Below are 14,725 nucleotides of genomic sequence, written 5' to 3' on the forward strand. Positions count from 1 at the left end.
AAGTCTACCAAGAAGACATCACCTCTGTGAAACCAGTCGGCTGCTGGCCAGAAGGGGGCGATGAGGGTCCATCCTCGCTCCTTCCGATGCCGCGAACTTCCTCATTACTTCCCCGAGGATCATGAACGGGGGAAAAGCGTAAAGGTCTAGACCCGACCAACTCCAAAGTAGGGCGTCTACTGCCACTGCTCCCGGGCCCGGGTCCAGAACTGGAGAGCAATACAGCGGAAGTCTTTCGTCCTGGAAGTTGCGAACACGTCCACATGAGGATCAACCCACAGGTTCCACAACGACTGGCAAACCTCCTGGTGAAGGGTCCACTCCGTCAGCAGAAGCTGTCCTCGCCGACTGAGAAGGTCCGCTCGAACGTTCTCTACTCCTGACACGAACCTTGTCAGGATCATGACGTCTTGCGACTTCGCCCATAACAGGAGTTCCTTCGCGATGGCAAACAGAGAAGGAGAGTGGGTTCCCCCTTGATTCCTTAGGTATGCCAGGGCTGTGGTGTTGTCCGAGTTGATCTGAATGACTTTGTTGGAGATTTCTTCCTGGAAGAACCTTAGCGCCAGGTAAATCGCTGATAGCTCTTTTAGATTGATGTGCCATGACACCTGTTCCCTCTCCAGGTGCCTGACCTTCTCTCCCTCCTAGTGTTGCTCCCCAACCTGTGGGACGACGCGTTCGGAAAACAACACTAGGTCGGGGTTCCGAAGCTTGAGAGAAAGCCCTCCTGCAAGCTTCCGTGGATCTGACCACCACAATTTAGGTGTCTTTCACCTCTTCCGTCAACCAACAAGATCGCCTCCAGATCTTGTTTGCGCTTCCAATTGTTGGATAGGAAGAATTGAAGAGGTCTGAGTGCAACCTTCCCAGAGAAACAAACTTCTCCAGTGAGGAAATCGTCCCCAGCAGATCATCCATTCCCTCACCGAGCATGTTTCATTCCCCAGAAAGGTCGACACTTTTTTCTAAGCATTGAAGTTGTCGCCCCTGGACGGAAAAGCCCGCAAAGCCACTGAGTCCATCTGAATCCCCAGATAGACTAAGGATTGAGAGGAGTCAGATACGACTTTTCGTAGGTTTTACCAGAAGCCCCAGGGACTTCGCTAATGACAAAGTCATGTGCAGGTCCTCCAGACACCAGTCTCGCGATGAGGCTCGAATAAGCCAGTCGTCGAGGTAGAGAGAGATCCTTATCTTCGCAAGATGAAGCAACCTCGCCACGTTCTTCATCAGAATGGTGAAAACCATCGGCGCTGTGCTCAGACCGAAGCAGAGTGCCCTGAACTGGAATACTTTCCTCTTCAGGACAAAACCGCAGGTATTTCCTTGATTGGGGATGGATGGGACGTGAAAATACGCGTCCTGGAGGTCTAGTGAGACCATCCAATCCCCCGGTCTCTTAAAGCTGCCAGCACAGATTGAGGTGTCTCCATCTTGAATGTTTGCTTTGTGACGAAGAGATTTAGGCTGCTGACATCGAGGACGGGTCGCCACCCCCCCGACTTGCTTTCGGCACCTAGGAACTGACGGTTGTAAAAACCTGGAGAATCCAGGTCGAAGACCTGTTCCACGGCTTGCTTCTCGATCATTTGATCTAGCAGATCGAAAAGCAGTTTCTGTTTTTCTCCTCGATACGAAGGAGACAAATCCTTTGGTGTCGAGGACAGCGGGGGCGACTTCATGAACGGAATTCTGTATCCCTTCCTCACGATATCTAGTGACCAAGGGTCGGCATCTCTCTCTTCCCAGGCTTTCGCGCAAAAGAAGAAGTCTGGCTCCTACCGGCGGCTGAAGGACTTCCATATCACCTCCTACTCTTAGAAGGAACGGGGGTTTTGCCTCTGGAAGAGCCTCTTCCTCAAGAGGCTGGTTTCGAGGAAGATCCAACTCGAAAGGGCTTCGGTTTCTTGGTAGAACAAACCCCAGAAGAAGAAGTACCTGCTGGTCTCCTTGAAGACTGAGCCAGAAGATCTTGCGTAGCTTTCTCCTGAAGACTCGAGGCTATGTCCTTAACCATAGTCTGGGGGAAGAGATGGTCTGAAAACGGAGCGAAGAGCAAATCCGCCTTTTGCGCTGGAGAGACGGATTTGGCTGTAAAGTTACAGAAGAGTGCTCTTTTCTTGAGAAGCCCCGTGCTAAAGTGAGTAGTCAACTCCTCAGAACCATCCCTGACGGCCTTGTCCATGCAAGACAATACACTGGACAGCTCCCCCAGACTAATGGTATCAGAACTCCTGGACCTGGCATCCAAAACTCCAAGACACCAGTCAAGAAAGTTAAAGACCTCTAGAGTCCTGAAGAGGCCTTTCAGATGGAAGTCCAACTCGTTATGAGTCCAAGAGACTTTCGATGATGACAGGAGGGCTCTTCTGGAGGCATCCACAATGCTCCCAAAATCACCCTGAGCAGAGGCTGGAAGTTTAACGCCGACGTTCTCTCCCGTCTCGTACCACATGCCCCCTTTCCCGCAGAGTCTTGAAGGCGGCAAAGCGAAAGAGGTCTTGCCTGACGCTTTCCTCTTCTCCATCCAATCGTGGATTTTGCGGAACGCTTGCTTCGTGGAAAGCAACTTCTTCATCTTGACAAATCCCGATGCTTTCGACGCTTTGAATGAAGAAAATTGAGAAGGAGGAGTACGAGGGGGGCTTCAGGTTGAAACGTTTCTCCAAACTCCGACTGGAGAAGACGCGTCAAAACCTTGTAGTCCGATGAGACAGGAGCCAAACTGCTGCTCTTCCTCTGCTTCGACGAAATCGTCACTAACTCCCTCTTCAGAAACTGGAGAAGTTGGAGGGAGTACTGAAGAAACTCGACGAACAGGTAGGGTTCCCTCTTCCACCTGTGCTTGCGTTGGTGAGGAACTGGCGTCCACAGGCGCGCGCTTGGCGTCCGAAGCCACACGTTTGGCGCCGACTGGTGCGCGCTCGGCATCTACTAGTGCACGCCTGGCGTCCACTGGCGCACACTGAGCGTCCACTAGTGCGCGCTTGGCGTCCACTGGCGCGCGCTGAGCATTCCTTCCAGCGTGCGCTTGGCGTCCACTGGCGCGCGTTTGTCATCAACAGGTGCGCGCTTGGCGGCAACTGAAGCACGCTCCACTTGCACAAAAGCGCGCTCAGCGTCCACCGCTCGCTTCCGAACATCAGATATCGTGAGAGCGGGTAAAACCGCTTCGCGAGAGCGAGAAACGAATTTCTCACCTCCTCTAGAGAGCCGCTGGGGAGCAGAATCGAACTCTAGAGGGAGACTCAAAACGGAGGAGAGAGGCGAGCGAGCGGAGGAAGGAAGGAGAGGGAGAAGGTCTTGACTTCTTCACAGGAAGCCTATCATCCTTCCTACGACGACGCGGAAGAGACTCTCTGGAAGCAAGAACGTCCTGAAATTGCTGCTGCAGTGACTGAAGCATCTTCTTGGTTGGTGAATCCTCCTGTTCTGGGGAGGGACTGATCCTCCGTGAGCAGGAGAGTGGCGAGGGGATGCCTCCCTTCCTCCTCCCAGGAACGGCCTCTTCACGAACTCTGGAGCGACTGTATCGCTCGAACGAGTTACCCGAATCCACGTCCGAAGAATCCCTAACGCCTTTTCTGCGGCGGGAAAGTGGCGAACGCACTATCAGAGAAGAGCGAAGTTCCGGAGAACTTGGACGTGAAGCGTCACGAACACGCACAGTCCTTTTCAACGGACGAGAAGCACCATGAGAACTCCACCCTTTACGTGGGGATGAAGCCTCCGAAGACGAAAAACACTCCTTGAGGAGACGTGCACGTGCACGCTCCTTGGCAGTCTGGGGATTTTCATCAGAAACTGCCGAAGGCACGCCAGATCAGTGGGGGTTCCTTGTAACCCTCCATCGGCTTTCGACATGCTCTCTCCCGGGTCTGGGAGTCAAGCAGAGGTCCCGGCCTAGAGGCGAAATAAGGCCGATCTGGCGCACCCATCCACTACACAAGGGTATCACTGCACTTCTGCACTTCACTTTTGCTCTCAAGAGCCAACACTTTCGATTCTAAATTGCGAATCGACTCCAAAATTAAGGACAAAGTATTACCTTCTACCGACACTGTTTCTGGGCCCGAAGGCAACACTACAGGGTTAGGAGAATTAACAGGAGAAACATTAATTTCTTGCATACCCGAAAAAACACTCCTAGAGGAAGACTCCTTAATCTATCCTTCTCAAGTTTCCTAAGATAGGTTTCATACGCCTTCCACTCAGAATCTGTTAACCTTTCACTCCTTGCAACGGCTTTCATACGCACATTCATGCTCCCTGCAACCTTTACATACAGTATGGGGGTCTACTGAAGCTTTCAGTAGCCTACCTCTACAATCAGTCTTAGAACAAAATCTAGCGCTAGCTGAACTAGACCCTGACATTTTATCCAAAGAGAAATCCAAGCCAAAATCAATTCAATCCACTAATAACGTGTGCCTAGCCACCGATCCAAGTCAATTAATCCAAAAAAAACCAAAAGGGATACTCAACGTAGCAAAGTTTTCCAAATCCAGACGGAGGTGCTGTAAACAGATGTTCCACAACACCGGTGACAGAAAAATTATGAATAGAAAATGGGAATGGTTCCTGATACCCGCCTCCCAGCGGCGGGAATGGGTACTAACCACCTGACTCCCAACTACGGTGTGTTAAGTTTTAAAGTTTAAATTCTGTCGGTCGTCGGAAAAATTACAGCTATATATATATCTGACAGGTAAGTGTTTCATGAACAAAAACTGACAGTTGTGGGACCCCAGCCATATCAGCTTGCTACGTGGAGTTCACTTTCATACAACATAAAAGGGAAGGATCAATCACGGGAAAGCGGAACCTTGATCCAAAATGAAAATGATGCAATCATAATAATATGAAAATGAAAAAGAATACCGCACTTGCGATTTCACTTCCACACAAAATTAATAGAAGGATCAAATCCCGGGTAAGAGCGGAAACTTGATCCAAGAATATGATGCTATCATAAAATATATATGAAAATGGGAAGGATCAATTCCCGGGTAAGAGCGGAAATTGATCCAAAATGAAAATTGATGCAATTAAATAATAATAGAAAATGAAAAAGAATACTGCAATTGCAATTCCACTTTCATTGCAATCTATTATACAAAATTAAGAGGATCGTGCCGAGTGCCTTCACGCTCTCCGGCAACGATAACGCACAGGGCAAAAAAATAAAAAATATAATGAAAGGAGTACTTCCACATTTTACTTTACACACTTTCGCCCAAAATACATGACTTGGCACGAGCGCGATCCGGCCCTCGGCACCGAGACATAATTCAAGGGTAAAAATTTCATGAAAAGAGCAGAAACCGCCATATCTACGGCGATAGCTCCATTTTAAGTAATGAAAATGAAAACTGAGTACTTACAGTTTCATTTTCAATTCAAACAAACCGTTAGTAGAAAACCAAAAACAATATAAACAAAGCATACGACGATGAAGCGGGCAGAGAGCGATGACGAACAAACGTCCTTTCACCCAACCCGCAGCCGAAAGCAACAGTGATTCTTCACCTCTCAGGCGCGCAGGCGCACGCACTGTCGGACAAGCAGTTAACTACCGATTCTCCCCTTGTTCGAAGCTTACAACCGTTCCCCAGCTACCGCTAGCTACTTTCCTATTGTTAAAGGACCGAGGGTTTGTATAACGTATCGAAACAACTGAGTCTTTTGTGAAGAGACTGGTGTTCGCCCAACCTTGGAATGCCTCCCTGGTCATAAGAGCGAGGGAGGGATCCAAGCCTCTGTCCGATTGATCGGGGTGTGCACCGCAGGATCAATGGTCAGATCTCTGGACCAAGTACTAAGAGAAGAGGCAAGCGTGTCTCTTCGTACCAGCAATGTAAGAACTTGTTCCTGTACAGGAGCAAAATATAAAGTTATGGGTTTGTCTCTTGTTGGCATCCACTTCCCCCCCCCTTGTAGGAGGAAGTGGTGGATATTCTGCTCCTATCCCTCCAGTGAAAGGGATAGGAGGTGGCGGGGCTGTCATATAGCTCACCTGCATCTTGTCCTCATCCAGCGTAGTGACGACCGTGACCCTCTGCCCACAGGTAGAGGAGAGAAAAAGATGGAAGGAGAAGCCAGTCACTCACTCATTCTCACATCCATTCTCACAGTCACACCAGGACTCGATGCTGTTCAGCCTGCGAGGGTCTGGGTTAGCTACCAACTTGTTGAGCAGCCACCACGGTCCCAAGGAAAAGGTATCCAAGGACCTGTGGGCAATATACGAAGGTAGAAGGAGGTGAAGGTAGTCTGGTTGGCCCAGACACCTGCCTTCAGGACCTGCGCCACGGAGAAGTTCTTACGGAACGCCATTGACGGGCGAATACTTCTGACTTCGTGGGCTCTCGGACGGGGCGTACGGATGTCGTCACTACCATCAGCCTCATACGCCCTCCTGATCACCTCACGTAGCCAGAAAGAAAGAGTGTTCTTGGATACCTCTTTCTTGGTTACCCCGGTGCTAACGAAGAGGCGTCGACACTCAGGCCTGAGGTGCCAAGTTCTCTTCAGATAGCGCCGTAGCGCCCTCACAGGACAAAGCAGCATCTCATCCGCATCATTATCGGTGAAGTCCATTAAGGAGGGGATCGTGAAAGACTCGAACCTGTCGTCAGGGATCGATGGTTTCTGAGTCTTCGCTACGAAGTTCAGGACGAAATCGAGCGTCACAGATCCCCATCCCCTGGAGTGTCGTACATCGATGGAAAGACATGAAGTTCCCCTACTCTCTTCGCCGATGCCAGGGCCAGCAAGAAGAGGGTCTTGAGGGTCAGATCCCTGTGATGAGACTCTCGGAGTGGTTCGAAGGTCTTCGAGTCAAACTCCTAAGGACGAGAGTCACGTCCCACTCAGGGGGCCTGAGTTCCCTGGGTGGGCAAGACCTTTCGAAGCTCCTCAAAAGCAAGGAGATCTCGAACAAGTTCGAGATGTCCAATCCCCTCAGTTTCAGGACTAGTGCCAGTGCGGCTCTATATCCTTTCACTGTGGGGACGGAGAGGAGCTTCTCTCGGCGAAGAAACACGAGGAAATCCGCTACCTGCTGAAGAGTGGCTCTGAGAGGAGATAAACCCCATCTACGACACCAACCACAGAAGACGGCCCACTTCCCCTGGTACACAGCTGCAGAGGACTAACGGACGTTTCCAGCCATCTCTGTTGCTGCGCTGCGAGAAAAGCCTCTCGTTCGCAAGAGATGGTGGATAACAGCCAGCCGTGAAGATGTAGGGACTGGACTGTTCGGTGGTACCGTTCTACGTGCAGCTGGGTGAGAAGGTTGTGCCAAGGGGGAATCTCTCTCAGTTCTCCTGCGAGAAGAGCCAGCAGATCCGGATACCAAATGGCCTGGGGCCATTTGGGAGCCACCAGGATCATCCTGAGATTCGGGGTAACCAGTGCTCGACTGATCACCTTGCGAATCAGGCTGAACGGGGGAAAGGCATACACGAAGAGGTTGTCCCACGGATGTTGAAGAGTGTCCTCTGCAGTTGCCCATGGGTCCGGCACGGCTGAAAAGAAAACCTGAAGTTTCCTGTTGTGCCGGGTGGCGAACAGATCCACGACTGGTCGCCCCCACAGGTCGAAGAGCCTTTCCGCCACGTCCTGGTGTAGAGACCATTCGGTCCCTATCACCTGATCCCGACGGCTGAGCTTGTCTGCTACTACATTCCTCTTCCCTGGAATGTAGCATGCTGACAGCTCTATTGAGTGAGCCTCGGCCCACTCGTGCACCTGCCGAGTCAACTGGTACAACGGGAGAGACACTAGGCCCCCCTGTTTGTTGACGTAAGCCACCACCGTGGTGTTGTCGCACATCAACACCACTGAGTGTCCCATCAAGCGGTCCTGGAACTCTTGGAGCGCGAGAAACGCTGCCTTGAGCTCCAATACATTGATGTGAAGGTGCTTGTCGCGATCGTCCCACACGCCTGAAGTCAGCAACTCCTCCAGGTGTGCGCCCCACCCCTCGGTCGATGCGTCTGAAAACAGCTGCATCTCCGGGGGGGGGAGTGCATACAGGCACTCCCTTTAAGAGGTTCCTGTCGTCCAGCCACCAGGCTAGGTCCTGCCTCACCTCCAGTGTCGGGACACTGGGAAGTTTTGGGGGATCCGTTGCCTGTGACCACTCTCTTTAGTCTCCATGAAGAGACCGCAGGTGAAGACGCCCGTGAGGTGGGACTAACTTCTCGAGTGACGACAGGTGTCCGATCACGACTTGCACTGCTGAGCTTGCCTGTTCCTGCCGAGACAGGAACTGGTTGGCTGCCTCCCTGAATTTGCTGATCCGCGAGTCTGCGGGGAAGACTCGCCCTGCTACCGTGTTGATCAGCGTACCCAGGTACTTCATCCTCTGCTTGGGTTCGAGATCGGACTTCTAGAAGTTCACCACGATCCCTAGATCGCGACAAAACTCGAGTAGTCGATCCCTGTCCTGCAGCCACTGCAAGCGGGAGCTCGCCAGGACTAACCAATCGTCGAGATACCTCATCAGACGTATCCGTGCGAATGGGCCCAAGCAGACACCAGAGTGAACACTCGCGTGAACACCCTGTGGGGCGGTTGAGAGACGAAGCAAAGTACCCTGAATTGGTACAAACCGTCCCGTCGAGGATGAAGCGGAGGTACTTTCTGGAGGATTGATGGATGATGGGTATTTGGAAATACGCATCCTTCAGATCCACTGAAAGCATGAAATCGTTCTCCCTGATGGAGTCAAGCACGGAGCGTGCCGTCTCCATCGTCAACCAAGTCTGGCGAACGAACCGGTTCAGGGGAGAGAGATCTATCACCGGGCGCCAGCCCCCCGTAGACTTTTCCACCAGGAAAAGACGACTGTAGAAGCCCGGTGACTGATCCGTGACGATCTCTACAGCTCGTTTGCTCAGGCATGGACTGGATCTCCTGTCTTAGTGCTACGTCCTTCGAAGAACCTGGAACCGTACGATTGCTGTTTGGACCGGGTTGGGAGGTGAGGGGTGGCCGAGATTCGAAGGATAATAGATATCCCTCCCGAAGGACATCTACTATCCAGGTCTCGGCGCCGTAGCGCTGCCAAGTTGTCCAATGGCTGGCCAGGCAACCCCCACCCCCCACTTCGGCAGCTAGGTGAGGGGAACGCCGTCCCTAGCATTTCCCCCCTTTCTTTCGACTTCTTCCCTGACCCTCCTCACGAGAAGGAGGCTGGGAGAGGGCTGGTTTACGGCCCCTTGGCAGAAGTAAAAGAAGACAGAGTCTTTCCACGGGGCTTCGACGAGGCTATCGTCTTAGCTGCCGAGGAAGCGCTAGCCGAGCTCTTTGGCTTGGCCGCAGTTCGAGGCTGCCCAGAAGCCTTCGAAACTGCCTGGTGTACCAGACGGTCACTGTCATCAGTGCGCCGTCTGTCCACCGCAGCGTCCACCATCTCTCCTGGGAAGAGAGAGGAGGAACTCCGTACAGGTCCATTATGAAGTCCTAATGCCGCCTCACGCCCAACCGCCCTGGATACTTGTGTAAGGACAGTTCCCCTAGGTCGAAGTAACCAGGTTGGCCCACAGGTTTACCGTCTGGTGGGCGAGGAAGGAGATGGCTCTTCCTCCAGACTGGCAAAGCCTCCTGAAGGCCGAGTCTTCTTCGGGGGAATTCCCCCGGAGTTGGCTGCGACCTTAGACACTGTGAGGGACCACAGATCTAGCCCAGGAGATGGCCTGGAAAGCTGCCATGGCAGTGGATTCCAGACTCCAAGTGCCTCTTGCTGCGAGAAAACCATAGGTTCTCAGACAGGAGCTGCTGCAGAGACACACCCGGTGTGAGCCTGGCTAACTCCGGGTTTATTTGTTTGGGCGGCATCGGATCCTCTGACGGCACGTAGAATTGCCACTGTCGCAATAGAGGAGGCAGAAGTAGCTTGCTCGACCTGCTCGACCTGAGAGAGCCTTCCTGTCCGGAGACAAGAGACTCAACCTGGTTCAAGACAGAGTCGGCGAGCTCTGATCGCGGCAATCCCACCGTCAGTCTGGGTTCCCTCTTCAGGCCCCAAAACGACTCGAGCCGGGACATGGGCTCGGAAGGTGGGAGTGGCGACCCTTCCCCGAGGTCGTTGTGCTGACGAATCAGCGCAATAACCTCGGCAAGTTCCTCTGGATCTCTGGAGTCACTGCATCCCGAGGAGTAGGACCGTCCAGTCCCTCGAACAGGAGCATCTCCTCAGACCCTCCCCCCTCGAGGGGGGAAACAGCGACAGACCCCTCTCGGTCTCCTCCAGCCACTTGCGCATACGTCCTGGTCGGTCCAAGAACCGTGCCTGGCACGTAGGGCATCGTGGTGGTATCATGAGGAGCGCACCCATCACGATCACTCCTCAATACCTCGCTCCTCCCGGTGTAACCCGAGGAGGTTGAAGGCACGGGAGAGGCAGACCTGACGCTCCCCCCTCGCTCGCTGGCAGGACCAGCGTGCTTGGAGGGCTGCAGGCGATCGCCAACCCGAGGTGGTGATCGAGCTGCAGGCCTGGTCGAGCCGTTCTTGCTGTGGAGAACGGCTGGACTGAGCACAGCGGCCCCGATCTCGGGTGTCAGAGGAGCTGCTGCTGGTTGCCGTACCTGACCTGCAGGCTCCACTCTCATGGTGAGACCGGAGCTTGTCCTCACGGCACGTCACGTCGCTGGTGCCAGCCATGGCTGGCACCAGCGACTGGGGGGACCTCTTCCCAGCCTCCACACGTGGCCGGGTCGTGGACCGTCACGTCAGCCCGGGTAGCCAACTAGTCGCCACGAGAGCGAAGCTGGTCTGGTGAGAGTCGCGTGAGCGGCTGTCACCAGTCTTCCGCTCCGTGCCGTGAACCTGACGCTGAGCGAGCTCTGACGTCTGGCTCTTGGCTGCATGGTCGCTGGTAGGCGACCGTACACTCGATACCTCTCGCGAACGAGAGGCTGAGACGGAACATGATGCAGTGGCAGAGCCTCTGACACCAGGCGAGGAAGGGCCGGTGTTAGCCGGCACTCCTCTGGTCCCCGTAGTCTTCTTCCTTGCGGAAGAAGAGACGGGCCCCGCTCCCAAGGGAGCAGGAGGACCAGCGGAAGAACCCCCCGTCTCGCCGGAGCGAGACGGGCCCTTAGAAGCTCCCGAAGGAGACTTCTTAGGGGGGGAGGAGGCAACCTTCTTCTTCTTCGGCTGTGAAGCCTTAGAAGTCGAAGGGGGAGAGGCGGCAGACGACGACGACGAAGAAGACGACGAAGACACCTTCCTCCTCTTCCTCTTCTTCTTCGTCAGCTTCCTGAGCACCGGAGAAGGGGCTGCTGTTGCCGAAGCAACAGGGCCCGGACGCACCTGTCCGGACAGACAGCAGCGCCACGAGCAGGAACGACATCAGCAGGTGCAGGCATCACAGGAACAGCAGGAACAGTCACGGCAGGAACGGCAGGTACAGTCAAGGCAGCAGCGGTCGGCAACTTCTCAGCAATCGTCAGCGGCTGGGCAGGTACGGCAGGTGGTACATCCAAGCCAGGAGGACGGACCAGCGTCACCGACATCCTCGGCATCGGCGGTAGGTCCAGGGGCGAGCTCTTCGGACATACGAAGTCTGGCCTCGGCGGCATCACACTCCCCCGAGGCACAGCGATCGGACCCTGCACCGATGAAGTTGGTGTTACAGACACCGCATGCGGGGAATACACCAGATGAGGGGGAGCGGCATAGCCTGGAGTGGTCAACGTAGTGGTGGTGGTGGTCACAGTGGCATGCGTGACCGCAACAGAGCCAGCCAGATGGTAGAGCAGCCCCTGGACACTTGGCACGCCCTGCAAGCCCAACGATACCCACACCTGGCCAAGGTCGTCCCTCGTAGCAGAAGCACCTGGGGAAGCAAAGGTCGGGTGGTTAGGAGGGGTCTCTACCCGCCCGCGCGGTGTAGACGAACGGATAGAGGTCCCCGAATACAATTCCACGTCGGGGTACCGAGCCCCCTCCTCCACACTCGAAAGATCGGGTGAGGAGAAGGACCTGGATACCGCCCCCAGAGGGGAAGGAGCCAAACCGTGGGAGCTGAAGCCTTGGGGCAGGAAAGAGGACGAAGTGGTCCGTAACCAAAGGAGTCGCGGGAGAGCTTTCCGATGATTCCTTTGCAGGCCTTCGCTTCTTCCTGCCCTCGTACAAGCCCCACTGCACCTCCGATCAAGAAACACAAACATCGCACGGCTCGGCACGGGTGCATTCGCGCCCCCGACACCGAGCACATAACACATGGGGATCAATCTCAGGGAATGAGCGGAACTTACCGCACTTACGCCCCTCAGTTCCCGGGCACAGTCGCCGGATGATAGGAGGGCGTGGAGAATCCATGATTGATCAAATCAATTCACTTGACAAAAGTAACAAAAAAGGGAAATGATTGTACTTACAATTGCTCACAAACACAAAGAGAAACACAATGCGCGACAGTCGGACAAGCAGTTAACTACCGAACCCCTTGTTCGAAAGCTTACGACCTATCCAGCTGCCGCTAGTAACCTTCCTATTGTAAAAGGACCGAAAGGTTTGTATCTCGTGTCGGAACAAATATTTTTTTTAAATAGCACACATCACATATTCGACTTCTGAGTTTGCTGTTTTATTTGATAGGTATTAAACTTTATGCTATTACTTTTTTCTTTAAATTGAATGATAAATAAGGAAGGAGATATACTTTAAAAAAACAAATAAAAAATGCTATGTTTTAGAGAAAAATATTTGTTAAAAAAAGTGTTTTTATCTATATTTTTACCTTGTAAGATTTTGTGTTGCCTCGTTTATGTCAAAACTAGAGGTAACACCTGTTTGAATGTTTTGAACCACCGTCCCTCAAAATTAACCCCCGACCCCGCCAATACTAATACAGTATTGATCAATATTAATATTTTAAAATTAGCAAATCATTTGTGTATCATAAAAATGTATTTAGACATGAAAATAACATCAAAATACACTAATCAGTAATTATTTATCGTTGGAAAATCCCGTGAATAGGCGAATTCACCACAAATAATGGGTAGATTGGTCCAGATAAAAATCCGCAAATCCAGAGAATGCGAATACGGGGGGGTCTACTGTATACTGTAGGCTAGGCTACTGTATTCTTATGTATATGATATACCATAGTATACACTAGGCTGATTCTTATTAACGTTATTCAAGTTTTCTTTGCACTGAATTATCATAAGCCAATAACCGAGAGAATTGGCTGAAATTAATCATAACTATACAGCATAGTATATATATGAAGTTTAAACTGTGTAGTGTAGGGTAGGCTACCCTATATGTAAAAATGGTACTGGTTACACCAGTGTAGGCTAGGCTATATTCGAGATAAGATTTTTCCAATAAACGATAGGATTTTGGAACATAACCCCAACGTAAGTAGGAGAATATATACCTATAATTTGTGAATATTTCTCTACATACAACACCGCGAATAAACAAACTTTCCGCTAATAACGGGTGCATAATGTCCATAGAAAATCCACGAATGGACAAATCATTGAATAGAGGAGGTCGACTGTAAGCACAATGCCAGCCTTGTTAGTAGCCTAACGGCCAGTTTCCAGATTTGCCGAACAGTACGTAGTGCCTCTACAAAGACCAAAAGGTTGGTTTGTTGGTCATGTAGGAACTACCTAATTCCTTCCGTGGTCCCTGTATACCAGATTCCCGCCAATCATCGACCGGGAACAGGTTCCTTGTGCATAAAAAGACATTCCTAACATTTCCTGTTCAACCAGATCCAGACCCGACCATTATCGTCCCTACCTAACCCAACTCGGGGTCTCCTGCGCCTCCCTTCCCCTTGAGCCCCAAAAGGAGGGTGGGGGTACGGCCCACATACCATACTGGGGCGAGTTCACTGACCCCCATATGACCACAGGACTCCTTCCTTATAGCCAACAGGACCCCCACACCCCTATGACCATAGAACCCCTTATGACCATAGAACCCCTCCTACAACCATAGGAACCCCCTACGACCACCGGTACAAGCCCCCATTCCCCCACCAACCCATAGATAAGAACTCACTTCAAGCCCAACGGGGCGAATAAGAATCCCTCCCATGCCCACACTCTCGTATATAGGCCAATACAACCATTACCTCCAAACACGCCCTTGTAACGCCAGAAAATTCACAATCAATCAATCCAAACACGTCCACAAGTCAGCCAACGGGTCGGTTTCGGGCGCAATTCCGAATTTCCGAGTTCCGACACAATATTATTGTTATAAGTAGTAGTAGTCAGTAGGAGGGTGGGGATATGCCTTTGAAACAGCTCCCTTGCTTCTTTTATTCCTCCTTTGTTTGTGTTTGCTTGAGCTTCTTCTCTCTGAAATACCACATTTCTTTTATAAAATCTTTCCTATTCTCCACTTCCTCCCTCATTAGTACTACCAATAAGATTATATTTGCTACTAATTCCTCTTTATTTTCTTGATATGGTTGCTGCATAAAGCTATATCTATTTCTAATTTCATTGTATGCTGGACAGTAAAAGTAAGAAATGTTCTAAATTTTCATTTTGTTCCTCACAGTATAAACATTTTGTATCTTCTCCTTTTATCCTATTTCTATCATTTAATCCTAGTATACCTAGTCTGGCCCTACTGATCAGCATTGTTTTTTCAGTGTTATCATACCAGATTTCTTCTCTTATGTTTTCTTTATATTTTCTGTAGATTCTTAATGTTGACTTTTCATTCATTT

At 51.6% G+C, this 14,725-nt stretch overlaps 1 protein-coding gene across 1 annotated transcript in view; it reads right to left on the reverse strand.

Moving 5' to 3' along the window:
• The window catches only part of LOC135225815 (gastrula zinc finger protein XlCGF71.1-like), a 36,183-nt gene extending 21,938 nt beyond the window's left edge, over positions 1 to 14,245 (reverse strand). Inside the window, exon 1 of the mRNA XM_064265337.1 lies at positions 14,120 to 14,245. The gene's annotated coding sequence lies outside the window, so the exon portion shown is untranslated. The remainder of the gene's footprint in view (positions 1 to 14,119) is intronic.
• Positions 14,246 to 14,725: the final 480 nt, after the last annotated feature.

This window comes from Macrobrachium nipponense, chromosome 13, assembly GCF_015104395.2.
Source record: "Macrobrachium nipponense isolate FS-2020 chromosome 13, ASM1510439v2, whole genome shotgun sequence".
Classification (NCBI taxonomy): Eukaryota; Metazoa; Arthropoda; class Malacostraca; order Decapoda; family Palaemonidae; genus Macrobrachium; species Macrobrachium nipponense.